We start from the raw sequence: 15092 nt of genomic DNA, 5'->3' as shown, positions 1-15092 counted from the left end.
TATTAGGGCATGAAAAGGGTTCTAAATCATCCTGTAACTACAAAAAATATCATTTCTAATGGAAGTTGTCCTACTGGCTGTGGTTGAAAGCCATCAGCAGCAGCTGGTGCTTGCCTAACTCACTTATGACTATTGGTTGTCAGTTGGGCATCTTGTTGCTTCCTCTTTCCATGAATAGAAGAGATATTAGTTGCCAATTTAATTAGTTGGACATCTTGTGCTTTTGATCTGTGTTTTTCCTTTTAATTAGTTGCTGATTTAAGTCAGAAGAACAGGGTATGTTTATATTTCCCTTAATTCAATCTAAACCATCATTTGTATTTGGACTCACAGTTGCATGTTGATTGGCTCTGCCTCATGTCTTTTAAAACCCTGGGTTGATCCAAAGTTAACGCTTCAGTTCATGGTCAAGTGTAACAATTTTGTGTTCAGGTATTTACCTTAGACCTGGGTTATGATATGACACAGAGGCCAGACCTGTCAAAGGGTAAGCAACAAGTTTTTAATGTAGTGCTAGGCTTTGGATTGAGTCTATTAGGTCATGGCCTACAGGACACCATCTGACTTGTCTAATTGATTCTTAAGATCTCAACTTTGGTTCTTATCTTCTCAGTCCAGGATTAATCCACATAAGGGAGACTTCCACTTCACACTGGCCCATTTCACCTCTTTGAGATTTCAGGAAGTCATCCTAGTCTGTATTGAATTACTGATATTGGGTTTTGACTAGAGTTCAGGTTCAAGGATTGGAATCCTATTCCCTAGTAAGAATTTAGCCATGTGTATAGGTTATTAGTCTACGGGAAGCACTCTTGGCTGTTAGCTTAACTTTTAACACAATAGGGTAGCAGTTATCTTAACTCATAGAGAAGTTGATTCCCTTGAATTCAGATGCCACACCTTATTTTCTCGTTGTTTAAAGGTAAGAAGGTCCATGGCCATGTGCAGTTTGCCAAACTAAAAAAAAAAAGAAAAAATAAAGAATGAGAATGATATCAGTGGTTCCTACACTGAAATTACAATACAAGAGTTTGAGTTGTGTAGATGATTGTTGAACTCATATCAGCAACAGAAAATCATTCTGCATAATGAGCTTTCAGGTGGCCTATTAATCCATGAAAAGGATCCATATGGCATGTTTCCCGTGTTAGTTTAGTTCCAATAACTGGTTTGGGCCTGAATTCCAATCTAGAGTGGAATAACATCAGTCTCTTAGACAAAGTATGAAGAGTTACCTCTAGAGGGGTTCTATTTGTTGATTGATTTCAGCCTCAGTCTCTTAGAACAGACTTTCCTATAAATTATTTCATCAGAATCACATTACAGAATGACATAAAGAAAACAAGGTTTTCAAAGAAATCATACACACAAACCATTAGCTTGGTACTGGAGCAATTCTGGGAACCCAGGGTTTTCAAAAAAGGCAATCAACAGTAAATTTCACACTTGCAAACTAAAAAAAAAAAAACTCTTATTCCAACATTGATTGCATTAACCAGTTATCACTCACTATTTTATAAACTAGGAAAATCGGCAAGCTCTTAATTAATGGTGTAAATCAGCCAGCCAATGTGTCAAAAGAAAATAAAATACATTTTTATTTATATCAAATATAATATAAACAATAATTGACTACCTCACTGATATCATCCACATCTTCAGAATGCTTCTTTGCAAGCTCATAAATTTGTTTCTTGTATCTGCAGACCCTAAAAATTAAATAACTCAATCCAGCTTGATATTCCTCCATAATATAGCAACTGAAAATTTTACACTATGAGAGAAGACCATGACAGCCATATGATTCTTTCCACTTCTTAAATCAATTTATCAATGCAGCACCCAAAATGATTAGGTAACTGTCTTTTGCATATGAGAAGTTTCACTTCAAACCCGATGGATCAATATCAAACACATTTTGCTTGAATCTTTGTGTGTGTGCATGTGTGTTTTAGGAAGAGAGAGGTGCATCTGCAGGATTACCAAAGCCATATCATGGGCATTGCAATCATTCTTAGACAAATGCCTTAGTTGTTTTCTTAACCCTGTGAAGTAATGCATGCAGAGAAGATGATGCATACCTAATTACCTTAGTTCACGATATTCTGCTTCAGTCAGCTTAACACCATAAAAAAGATACTGCTCATCCTCAATATCATCCCTGAGATTGAGCATAAATGTTAGGGAGTAAGGCAATGTTGTAAACAACATTTTCAATAAGATCTTAATAACATTTTCAATAAAGAACACTGACAGACCAATTAAATAAATATCCAAGAATAAATAGACAAAAGGATAAAAATGACAAAGCCTTAGAGCTTCAATATCATTTTGCTCCAAAGCTTTAGATCTCTGAATTGCTTCCTCTGTTAAAAAGAATATGTATCAGACTAAAGGCAGATTTAAAAAAATAATTATATTAATTTAGCAACAGGATTCATACCTTCTTCCTTGTCAACTTTGGCTCTGTCAACTGTCAATGGAAAAAATATAAGGAAATGGAAAAAAAATTTGCATAGAAATTTCAAATTGAAAACAATGGTGGAAAATGAAGAAAAGAAGATATAAGTGTGCCTATAGTTATGTATACATATAAACATATATGTGAAAGTTTCCATTGACAGCATTTCCACAAGTGGGTAAATGAAGGTTTATAACTTTATAAGCTTATCTGAGCTTGCATATTATCATTAATTATAGACATGTAAACATATACGACATATATATATATATATATATAGCTGGTACAAGGCTTAGATGATGATGATGGTATATGAATATGTAGATGGCTATATACATGCACACCAACAAAATTCATATTAACTGTATGCAGAAGCATCTCTCTATACTCGTGTGCATTTGGTTTTTGTTCTTTTTTTTTTTTGAGAGAGAGCTATTTCTATCGTAAATTGGCATCTGAAAGTTTGATTAGCCAACGGTCAAATTTTCAATGTGGCTAACCCTAACAATGAAATTACAGTGAAGCAACTTGTAGAGTTGATGACAGAGGTACTTAAAGAAGCTATTTTACATTTCTGTTTCTCCTCTCTCTCTCTCTCTCTAATTTTCATGTGCATTAGTTTTGTACAACTCTCCTGCTAAATAAAAAATAATCTACTTGTTCTCTCCAGGTTTACTCCAAAGTAAGTGGACAGCCTCCTTTGGAGGTACCCACCATTGATGTAAGCTCTAAAGAGTTCTATGGTGAAGGATATGATGACAGTGACAAGCGAATTCCAGATATTACAATAATCAATAAACAGCTAGGTACTACTTCATTGGTTCATTGACTCATGGGATTGCCATAAAGTTAGAAACATTGCTAGTAATTTTTTTTTGCCCTGGAGTGCAGGTTGTAACCCTAAGACATCTCTATTTGTCATACCTACAGACTTCATTTAATGAGTGATCCCCTCCATTGCCAAAACTTGGATGGACATTCAAATCAAAGTAAAAATAATAGCAATTTCTGCAATATTTACAGCTTATTAGCAAGATCAACTAAATAAATCAAAGTCTTAAATCTTCATGGTTCAACTCACAAAGGCAGGCCAAGATAAAATAGATGGGTTATTACCTTGTACAAAGTTCCTTTCCTCAACAAAATGGTTAGAATGGAATTATCCATATTTATCAAGCTAACAACTAGTAAATCAATAATCGAACCCAATATTCCTAACCTACAAATGTAAAGCACTCATAATATTGAATAACCTTCATCAACATCATCATAAATAGGACTCAATGTTGCCATGCTTCTTCATTTCTTCCCAAGATGTCAAAATGGCGTTGACATAGAGCTATTACTCTTCTCAAGCACATTGAAATCCAAAGGAGTAGGAGATAAAGGTCTCCTTGTTTGATCACATACAAAGAAGGATGGTGCTTCCTTATTTTCTATGTTTCTGCCCTTGTTTTGGTTGGCTTTCTCTCCTTCCAATTCCCTAAATCTATGCAAATACCTTTTCAAGGGATCAGCATAATCATCAAAGCCTAGTGTTCCCAGAGCCCAACAAATATCATCTCCATTCACAGTCTTCATTTCTGCTTGACACTGGCCATTTGCTTTCTTGTGGAGTAATGAGCTTGTGAAAATTAAATTATATATATTCATACTCTCTCTCAAGTCTTAATATGACCCATCATGAATTTTGGAATGAGAAATCAAACAATGGTAATATGACCCATCATGAATTTTGGAATGAGAAATCAAACAATGGTTTGTGTCGTGTGAGTATTGTTAGAGTTGATACTATTAGAAATATTGGGGCTGGTAAACCTACTTGAGGGTTAGCTTGGGATTCAGGATCCCCTCTCTTCCTCTGGTGAGGAGAAGGTCTACAACCTGTTCTCCCAACTTGAGTTGAGAATGGTTGTTTCTTTGCTTGGTTCCTCTTCACATGAAAATAATCCTCTCTTCTCATATATGAATACCTATTAAGATGTTTGCAATCTGTTTTGAGACTGTTCTATTGGTGGGAATTGACCTGTTCAGATCTTTTTGGTATGGGATTATGATGCTTGAGTTGACAACCGATATAGTAATCCTTGGTATCTGACCTTGGCACTTTGAGGTCCAAGGTTCTATGGTGGTGGCTACCTCTTGAGAATTTAGAAAGAAAGGAAAAGCCTCACCCTATGGAACTTTTGAGCCCATACACCATAGACCAGACTTGTTATCTGGTGGAAGTAGGTTGTAATGACCATATGACAGCCAAAGGGTCATCTAGATGTACTAGATTTTGTCTTGTCTGGAATTCATCCTTTCACATTGTAGAGGATAGACGTGGACATGGCCTTTGTATTATTTTTGAAAATTAAATTTTGATGGTTAATTGTGATGCCAATATTATTTGATTGACCTTTTAATGCCTTAAGGATTCTGGTGAAGACAGGGTTAAAGCTTTCATTTTAATCCACTCCTAATAGTGTATGTTTCTATAACACAGCCACTTAATATTATGCATTTCAATTTTCTTTAAGGTTAATTACTTACATATACCCTGTTACATTTAGGAAATTATTTAAGTGTACCCTGAACTTTCAAAACTTAGTTATACATACCTTGTTGAACAGCCCCACATAACATATACAGGACCACTGTTAATGGACCGTTTAGAGGTGTTAATACCTTATTCCAAATGTTTTTATAATACCAATATTACCCCATAGGTTCTATGACTAAAAACCAAAACCCAGAAATTTTCTATGTTAAAGAGGTGGACGATCAAAAAAAAAAAAAACAGAACTTTCAAAACCGATACCAAAACCGTCCTCTATACACACCTCCACTGGTCAATAATGGAGGCAATGGAATGAAAAAAAGAAGTTAAAAAAGAAAATCATTTTGCTTTTGTTTATTCGTTGTGTTTAATTAATCTTACTGTTTAGAATCTGAAAGGTTTACATGATCTCCAAATTTCTGGAAATAAATTGAATGGTTCTATCCCTAAATGGGTGGCTAACCTATCCAATCTGAGTTTTTTACAGCCTACGAGAATGAATTATTTAATTGGTTCTGCAATGCCTTGTTTAATTGTTTATGCTTCATATCCATCATGTCTGAATTGTTTAATTCATCCTGAAATTCTTTATTGAAAGAGGAAAGGGCATGAAAAACAATAATACTGTATATTTTGTTTCCACAGAAAATAAGAGCATGAATTCCACTATGCGTTGCAGAAAATGGTATCACAGTATTAAAGGTAGTGAGCAGTGAGCAGTGAGAACTTGACAAAGGGTTCAATTAGACACAACATCAACACATGAATCTATAGATTCATAAAGTTTTGGTTCTTCTCAAATTTAACATATATCCCTGACTAATCTGAAATATAGTCAGAAATTAAAATTTCCAATTTACTGTGATGTTTTGCCTTTAACTCTGCTTCATGCAGTGTGATGAATTGTTTATGCCTAAGCATAGTACTAATAATTTAGGTCATTGTCACTGTATGAGAAAATTAAAGAAGGATAAACTGAATAGGCATTGTAAAACAATAGGTTTGGTCTCTAATATTGATTAATTTTTCCAATTTTCAAATGTCACTGCATCTTTTGTTGCCTTTACCATGCCAACAATAAGATAAAAAATGGCCATCATCCAATGTTAGTCCCAACTATCTAGGGTCTTGAGACGGATGGACTGGATATGGACCTAACATTTGGCATCTATTTTTTTTTTATTTCTTTTTTTGCACAAAGTGGCTAGTAACAGACTCAAACCTGTGTTCTCACGCTTGTAAGCACAAGGTTTTACCATCACACCAAACAATGGCCCCCATCAGTCCAAAAGTAAGATGCCAATCATAATCTGAGGGTTTTCCACAGTAATCCTGAACCACTCCAATGAAATTTACACTTAAAATTGAAGTATCCCACATGATATAGCACTCTTGTACAGGTATTCGGGTATCATAGGTGCTGCACATGCATACACACAAATATATGAAGAAAATCCTATATTTAGAGTAACTTCATTACACCACCTCATCCTCATTTTGTAGACGTACAAATCCAGGCTCCTTCCACTAAGCAATTCAACTGAGGATTCAATAAAAAGATGTTACTTCCACTTACTAAGCCTGTGTACTGGCTCTAAGGTTCGAATCTGTTTTCAAGATCTTGAACCTCTCTACATGTAACTGCTAGCATCTAACACGAACTCACTTGGGCTGTTTATCTGTCTTATGCAAAAACAAAGGGAGCTCTGTTGCTAGATGTAGGAAGGATTTTCATGGGATATGGAATTGGAGTTTTCTCTTTTGTGGTAAGCAATTTTTGTGGATCTCTTCATCTCTTGGTTCTCTTCACTCAAAAGTTTTAATGATCATATGGATGGATAGGTGTCAGTCTATATTGCTGAAATAGCTCCCAAGCATCTACGTGGAGAACTCACAACAGTGAATCAGGTAAACAAAAAGGGAAAACAAGTGGAGCACATATATTTTGAGGCAATGATGATAATAACCCATTGCTCTCTGACTGTTCTGCAGCTCATGATTATCACTGGATCATTAATTACCTTCTTAATAGGGCAGTTGTACCATGGAGAACACTGGCTCTAACTGGTAAGTTCTTACACCTAAAGATTAAATTGGTACACTGACAAGGGACTAATTGATTGGGGGGTGTCTTGTTTGAAGGACTTATGCCATGCTTTTTCCTGCTCCTGGGTCTCTTCTTTGTTCCTGAGTCTCCCAGATGGCTGGTAAGCAGATATACTTGAAAATGTTGATCAGGTTGTATGGAAAATGGGGTAAATAATGACACAGACTTCATATCCTTGCCTGTGTTTGTAGGTAAAGGTTGGCCTCAAGAAAGAGTTTGAAGTTGCACTGCTAAGACTGCGTGGAAATGATGCTGATGTTTCTGATGAAGCGGCTGAAATTCAAGTTCATGGTTTCTATGAACATTTCACAAATAAATTAGAATGATTAAGTACTGACTGGTTTGTTTCTTAATAGGATTTTGTAGACACTCTTCAACAATTTCCCAAAGCTAGAATATTCAATTTATTTCAAAAGAAATATATTCATTCAGTAGTATTAAAGTTGTTCTTTATTCTTACCTCAAAATGTATATTACAGACACCTATGATGAACTATAGAGATGATCTTAATTTCAGGTTTCAGAAACGGGGACATTCCTAGGTTGTTTTCTAACAGGACATTCTTTCTATCTCAAGGTAAACGTGATTATTATTTCAAAATTCAAATTTCAAACTTGATTTATAATTGAACATTTACTATTTTTTTAGTATCAAGCCTAACATTTTGTTTACAGAGCCATGTATTGGTATATGAATGGGTTCCAATGCTAGCTGTGGCAGGAGTACTACTGAAGGAACACTCAAAAAAATTATCATCAAGAAGAAGCTGCTTCTACAAGAAGGAACATGCAAGAGCTTAGATGCACACTCTTTAGGATGTAGTGCCATTGCTCGAATAGATTTCTTATGGTGAGAGTCAACATTGTTTTTCCTATAAAGGATCAAGTGATATGTGAAAAAGCCTCGACTTGTATAAGAAAATTTCATAGTTGTGTCTGATAACTAGTTACAACTTGTTGATCCTGAAGAAGGAATACTGTACAAATAAATTTCATCCTAACCACAAATCATTTTATGCATATTTACCAAAATAATTCACATCAATCAACATATACGGCATCCCTACATATTGATGTTTTATAGCCCTCTACTTGTAGAAATTAGACTCCAACAGAAATCGATCATTTGATTGAGAAAATTTTGCTTAAACTTGCATTGGTAATCGGGATTTGCTTCTCACAGACTGCACCTCACAGCCCTATCCCACCGTGTATTGGTAACCATGGTTTTTAAGACCTGGACTGGATGGTTATATCAGAAAAACCGGGAACAGGTCAGGTGACCGGTTCCGTTTTTCTCCAAAACCGGAGTTTTGCCAAAAAACATTGATTTGGTCAGCAAACTACTGATCCGGGCGGTTGAACTATTCAACGGTTTTGATCGTTTTTTTATTGTTTTTTATTTTTTGTCAAAACGGGCCATCTGTTCAATTCAAATGATCGGACCGTTTGACTCGAGAACCAGACCCTTGACTGGTTCGTTGTCCGATTCGATTTTAAAAACCTTGTTGATAATAACTCCCTGTGAATAACAACACAAAATATGGGATATATTTTCAATGTACGGCTGAGAGGCGTTGTGAGATTGGTGTGAGGAGTGCTTCGTAAGGATCGGATTCAGACTCTGACAGGATGTATTAGGAGTCCTTGTATGATGGATGTGGATGAATTAGGAAATGTTAATGCATTGTGAGTAGGGATGCTCAATAAAAACTAAAAAGCATAAAAACCAAACAGAGGAAATTAAACTGAAAAGTTGGTGGTATTGGTTCGATTTCGGTTAACATACCATATATATATATATATGAATTATTTATAATATATTATATATTTATTTATAATATACAATGTAAATACAAAAAATAAAAAACCGACGAATCAAATTGGTCAAAGTCAAATTAATTGATTTTGATTGGTTTTAGTTCATGATTTTTCAAAAACTTGTGGTACCGGTTCAATTTCAAAAAAAGGGTTGTGACATGAATGAGATGCATCTAGATATGTTCAATAAGTTATGATTAGGGCGGACTAGGGATGGCAATTTTCCCCATTCCCCGTGATTTTTTATAATGTTAACCATTTTGTTTTTGTTTTTTATTTTATTTAAAAAAATAAAAATAAAATAATTAAAATTTACAATCCTATTAGAAAACATTCAAACATATTAAATCATATTTTTAAAAATATTAATATATAGATGTATGTGTACATATATACATATATAACTTATGCATACATAATCCCTGTGGGGAAGGGGATGGGGATAACCTTGTCCCCGTTAGCGGGGACAGGGACAAGGACGGGGATGGGGATTTTCACGGGAATGGGGATGGAGAGAGGCTCCCCGTCCCTGCCCTGCCCCGTTGCCATTCCTAGGGTGGACTTTCAAAGGGATAAGGTGACATGCATTTGGTTGGACTTTCTTAAAAAATATCTTCCAAAGCCCCAAAACTCATAAATCTTTAAGCTTTCAAAAATGGAGATGAAGCATGGAAAGCTTGTCTGATAACTTTGTTAGATCCTTGACCCCCGATCCTTGCTTATATATGTATATATATGTATGCATGTATCTACATATGTATGTATATTAATATTTTTAAAATATGGTTGAATATGTTTGAATATATTTGCATCTTTTTTAATAGGAGGTTGTAAATTTTAACTATTTTCTTTTAATTTTTATAAAACAAAAAATAAAAAACAAAATGATTGACATCATAGAAAAAGCACAAGGAATAGGGATCCTTGTGGGGACATGGATGGGACAAGACTGGCACATGCTATCTTGAACCAGACCCAACCCATTGATAGCCCTAAATATTGGGCTAATAATAATTTGTTAATAAATTATTTCTAAATAAACAAATAATTTAGTAATTAAGTAAATAAAATTTTATAAATAATTTATTCAATTTAATAAAATATATAAATGAATAGATTAAGTTTATTGGGACAAGACTGGTATAGAGTATCCCAAACCAGGCCTGACCCATTGACAATCCTAAATATTGAGCTCGAGGGGGGGATAAAGAGAGAGAACTCTTGAGGAAAAAAAATAAGGGGAGAGAAAAGAAAGAGATGACTTTCATTGTTTTGTTTTATATGGTGGCATGACCTTAAATAGTAATTATTTATAAATAAGTAAATAATTTAATAAACTAAATAAGAAATTTTATAAATAATAATTTATGTAATTGAATAAAATAAATAAAAGTTTATTGGGGTAGAACTGGTACAAGCTATTCCAAACCAACCCCGACCCAATAATTAGGGTTGTCAATAGGTTGGGTTGGACCCAACAGACATGGCGGACCCAAACCAATTGGGTCGGTTCTAGTTCCCACCTAGTCCTGAACCAATTCATATATATATATATATATATATATATATTAAATAAATTAATATTATGTATATAATATTTTCAATAGGTTTATTATAATCAGGTAATCAGGTCCATCATCTCAGACCCGATTGTCCCCATAACTGATCAATTCGGTTATGGGTCTAAAATTGTAGACCTTATCAAATTTGATTCAGCTTCAAGTCCTTGATAATTCTTGTCAGGTTGATTTTGGTTCTACTTGGAACTGCCCAAACCCAATTTGTTGACAGCCCTACCAATGATAGCTCCAAATATTGGACTAATAATAATTTGTTAGTAAATTATCTTTAAATAAATAAATAATTAGTAAGTTAAATAAATAAATTTTTATTTAATTTAATAAAATAAATAAAGATTGTTGGGATGGGACTGGACAAATTATTCTAAACCAAACCCGACCCATTAACAATCCTAAATATTGGGCAAGAGAGAGAAAGAGGTAAAAGGACAAAAATGGTACAAGCTATCCCAAACCAGACCCAACCCATTAATAATCCTAAATATTGGGCGAAAGAGAGAAAGAGGTAAAAGGACAAACCCAAACCAGACCCGACCCATGGATAGCCCCAAATATTGGGCTAATAATAATTGGTAGTAAATTATTTCCAAATAATTAAATAAATAGAAAAGAATAAGGGGAGTGGAAAGACAGATAAAATCCATTGTTTTTCATTTAAATGGTGGCATGGCCGTAAATAATTAAAACTGTAATGATTACCTTTTGTCTTATGTGATAGCATTTTGGAAAAATAAGGATAAAATTGGAAAACCAAAATTATATTTTTGAGAAAAGAGAGCATGAAACAAGGGACTGGGTTATAGGTGTGCATGGAAAAGAGAAACAAAAAAAGTTGTAGGGTTAATGATGGAAAAAGCAAAATTACGTCATGGACTAAACAAGAAACGTGAAACTGCCATTTTTTGGGGAAAAGAAGGAGGGAATAGGCAATATTTCTAATTGCTTCTCTTTGTAATTCATCTATTTCTAAATTTCATTGGTAACTGCTAATCTTGAGTGACTACTAAACTAAACTAAATTGAGAGTCTCCGTTAATAACTGTTAAACTTGATTGAGAGCATCCATCCATTGGTAACTTCTAAACTACCATGAGCTTTCTTTAATATAGGTGATGAGAATTCTCTAAATATTTCAATGACCATTAATTTCTGAAAGATATGAAACACCAGTAGACTCATCCATGCATGCAAGTGTTTTGGTCATTACAGGGCAATTTCTGAAAGATACACTCATTTCTTACAACAACAGAAAGAAACTCGAAAAACTCAAATGTTCAATAAATCAAATCCATTGCCAAGCTAATAAACGATCGACTCTTAGTTTATTGCAACAGAGTACATAAAACACATGCTGATATGACATAACACAGAAGAATTGAAGCTCCAGCCTCCAGCAGCAATCAGCCCTTAACAGAATTGGTGATGGCGTCTTCCAGCTTCGGGTACCACTTTCTGAACGTTTGCATTATAAACCTTACTAGATAAGGAACAGCTGCTGCAATCAGAATGTAGCGGAAGCTCACATCCTCGGGTGTGATGGCGATTATAGCAGAAGCGTAGGTGAGGAGCAGCGAATATGAAGCGATGACAACCTCCATGTACAGAGGGAATCCGATGGTGAGATAAGTAATGATACTGATGGATGCAGAAAGGCCCAGAGTGTTTGCCATCAAGAATATAAAGAAGGGTGTGGGCTGAGCAGCGTAGATGGACCTCCCTGCAACGTGGTGTGGATCTTTGCCATTTTCGTCGACATCCTGCCAAACGCCTCCGGGAGGGGTGATTCCGGCTTGAAAGGTCACGGCAGCGATCAGTGCTGCCACGATCAGGAGCGCATCCCGAGTGTCGCTCGGCGAATCTCTGTCGAGGTGAAATCTAAAGTACTTGAACAAGCTCTTTGAGGGGTTTTCTGGAGGGTTGTAAGTCTGCAAAGAAGCCATTAAATCTCAAATTAAGCTTGATCTACTTCTCAGACTGGCTGGTTGTTGCTATGAATGCAAAGGCTCTACCTTCCAGTATTTATATATAGTAAGTTGGATATGAATCATTCAAAAGAATAACATAAACCCAGGTTCCATATCCACACTCTTCACCAATTACCACTTCCAGCAGCAGCTTTGGTTCCTAATTTCTATACTGGGTGCTGTAATGTGAATCCTGTATTTAGAACTTTTCTCTGGTCTTTCCCTGGGGAGCTGACAGAATCGTTGGATTAATTGGAAGATTTAATTATCTCAATTGCTTAATGTATGACGTCTTGATGAATTAACGTCCGCGTGTAAGCTGGTTCAAATTATAAAGGATATTAAAAGAGAGCCCACAGTAATAAATGGGAAAAACAGACTTAGACGCTGAGTCTCTAATAAGTAAATAAAGGTTGGATTCTTGACCGGCATATAAACACCAGTTCTTCTTCTTCATTATTGATTATATGATAGAACAAAGAAGGAAATAACAAATACCTGATCAAGATTCAAGAGACCAAGAGAATCAGTCAGTGTTACAAGTCCAACGGGAAATCCTGGGTCCGAGATAAGGACACGCCACAGGGAAAAACTGTATATGCTGTTTGAGAGAATTCCTGTAATTGCCACGTTATCATGAGAATGGATAAATTAATAATTACATCTTAATTTATTTTGACGAAAAATCAAGACATGGTCGGCGTGAATAAATGAACTGCCCAGAACGTATCCAGCCAAGAAAAAATTAACCCCGCTGCAGGTGGGTTTTGATCACCCATAATTTGCCACCTGTCTCATGTTTCACAACCTGGCCCCCAAACACATGAAATGGACCGTTTTACTGTCTAGATTTGGACGAATATTTGTTCAAACAAGAAGTTGAGAAATTTACCTAAAAATAGGCTGGCAAAAAGTTGACCCAATCCAACCCGAAAATCAAAATCGTTCAATAGTTAACCTGCCCCAATTAGGGATAACCCGAATTGAATTGACCCGTGAGTGAATCATAACCTGAACATTTAGGATTAAGGTCTAACATTTGCTGGCCCAACTTGAAAGTTAACCTGCCCCAAAATCAACCTGAAGTATCTTGATCCAACCCGAACTTGACCCACCCAACCCAATTGCCAGATCTATTTATACCTGTAGTGTCCTATGGGTAGGGATGTGGGAAGTGTTTGTGGGTAGAGATCCAAGATCGTTCAATGGTTGGTTCCATTACTTGTGAAGGTCTCAAAGATGTCATGATTTATGAAACAGAAAAAAAGTTTGATTGAGGATTGAGGGCTCCTGAAACGGTCTGGAAATAAGTTGCAAGGTACCCAAAATACTAACAACTTCAGAAGATTCAGTATCCACCATTAAATGGATCCCATTATTGAAATTGATGTTTTCTCACTGGTGGTTGAGATATGATTGATATGAGATCTCAGGAGTCACTTTTCCTTCAAAGCATTAGATTTGTAGGAGTGAGAACACCATAAGTGAATTACAATTTGGAAAACATTGTTACGAAAACACACCAGAGGGCATAGATTCAAATGGGACATGAAAATAAAGTAAAACAGAAGTAAAGAGAAGCAAAAAGCAGAGCATACACAGATTCCTATATTCATGGGTGGAGTTAAAATCCACTATAGAAAACGCAATAGAAATTACAGAATTGGTAAAACCTCATTCACGGAAACCCTAAACCCCAATACACCTAATCTCTTAAAGTCGAATTCTTCAAGCAAAAAAGATGAGAGAGAGAGAACCCCCAAACAGCATAACATAACACATTCAGTGTGGACCCATAAGTTGAAAATGGATTGGACTGATAAAGAATTCAAGGCACAAACACAACTCAAAAATTTTCCACTGATAGAAATTCCTACACTTGGATTCGGTACTCTCTTAACAAACGTTTCCTATTTTCATTTACAAACAGTTTGTTGCAACTTGCAAGGTGTCAATACGGGCTTGTTGGTAAGGCCTCTTGTTGGTTATAGTGGAGACTTTGGATGCAATCCCATCTACACCTGACCTTACAGTTTAAGCTTTTAGGATGCTGTTTGCCCCCACTTTATTTAATTAAATTTCAACACAAGGTACGTGTGTGCCTGTACTTGTCCATCCCTTAAAGCCCATATAGGATTTTGCTATTGAGACCTCACCAACTTAAGCTCATAGGATGAACAACTTATTGACAGTTTTGGACATTAATTTCTCTTCCAAAGTTTACATGAGATATTAGTAAACCAGTGAAAGTAATCTATGATAGTGTCATGGTGATTACACGTTGGTTCATTCATTATTGTGCTGCTTGATAACAGAAACTGATTAATTACATTCCAACATATTTCTCTTCCCCCAACAACTGAAGGATTTTATTGCCCAAATAAATCATGAAATTTCAAAGTTAGAAAGCTTCAAACAGATCAATAAGCAAAGATCAACCCAGTAAAATTAAAACATCCAAACCACAAACCAACTTGAGCTACAACGCTAGAACACGACACATGACAACCCCAGACGACCCAAAATGGAATTGGAAATCAGGACGGACGACTTCCATTGTTCTGCAGCTCTGCAATCACATCACTGATTTGAACTCATGGACTATATATTTGCGACTA

General features: G+C 35.5%; 1 long non-coding RNA gene across 1 annotated transcript; it reads left to right on the top strand.

Annotated features, from left to right (window-relative positions):
* Positions 1-5845: 5845 nt before the first annotated feature.
* LOC148803548 (uncharacterized) lies at positions 5846-8142 on the top strand. The gene is made up of 5 exons (XR_016075402.1): positions 5846-6911; positions 6996-7070; positions 7146-7210; positions 7302-7687; positions 7786-8142. It is a non-coding gene; the product is annotated as an uncharacterized LOC148803548 (long non-coding RNA).
* The last annotated feature ends 6950 nt before the right edge of the window (positions 8143-15092 follow it).

Source organism: Nelumbo nucifera, chromosome 1, assembly GCF_055504915.1.
Source record: "Nelumbo nucifera cultivar China Antique chromosome 1, China Antique-T2T, whole genome shotgun sequence".
In the NCBI taxonomy this organism is placed as follows: domain Eukaryota; kingdom Viridiplantae; phylum Streptophyta; class Magnoliopsida; order Proteales; family Nelumbonaceae; genus Nelumbo; species Nelumbo nucifera.
The sequence above is the reverse complement of the archived record's forward strand: the minus strand, read 5'-3'. Positions and strand labels throughout refer to the sequence as shown.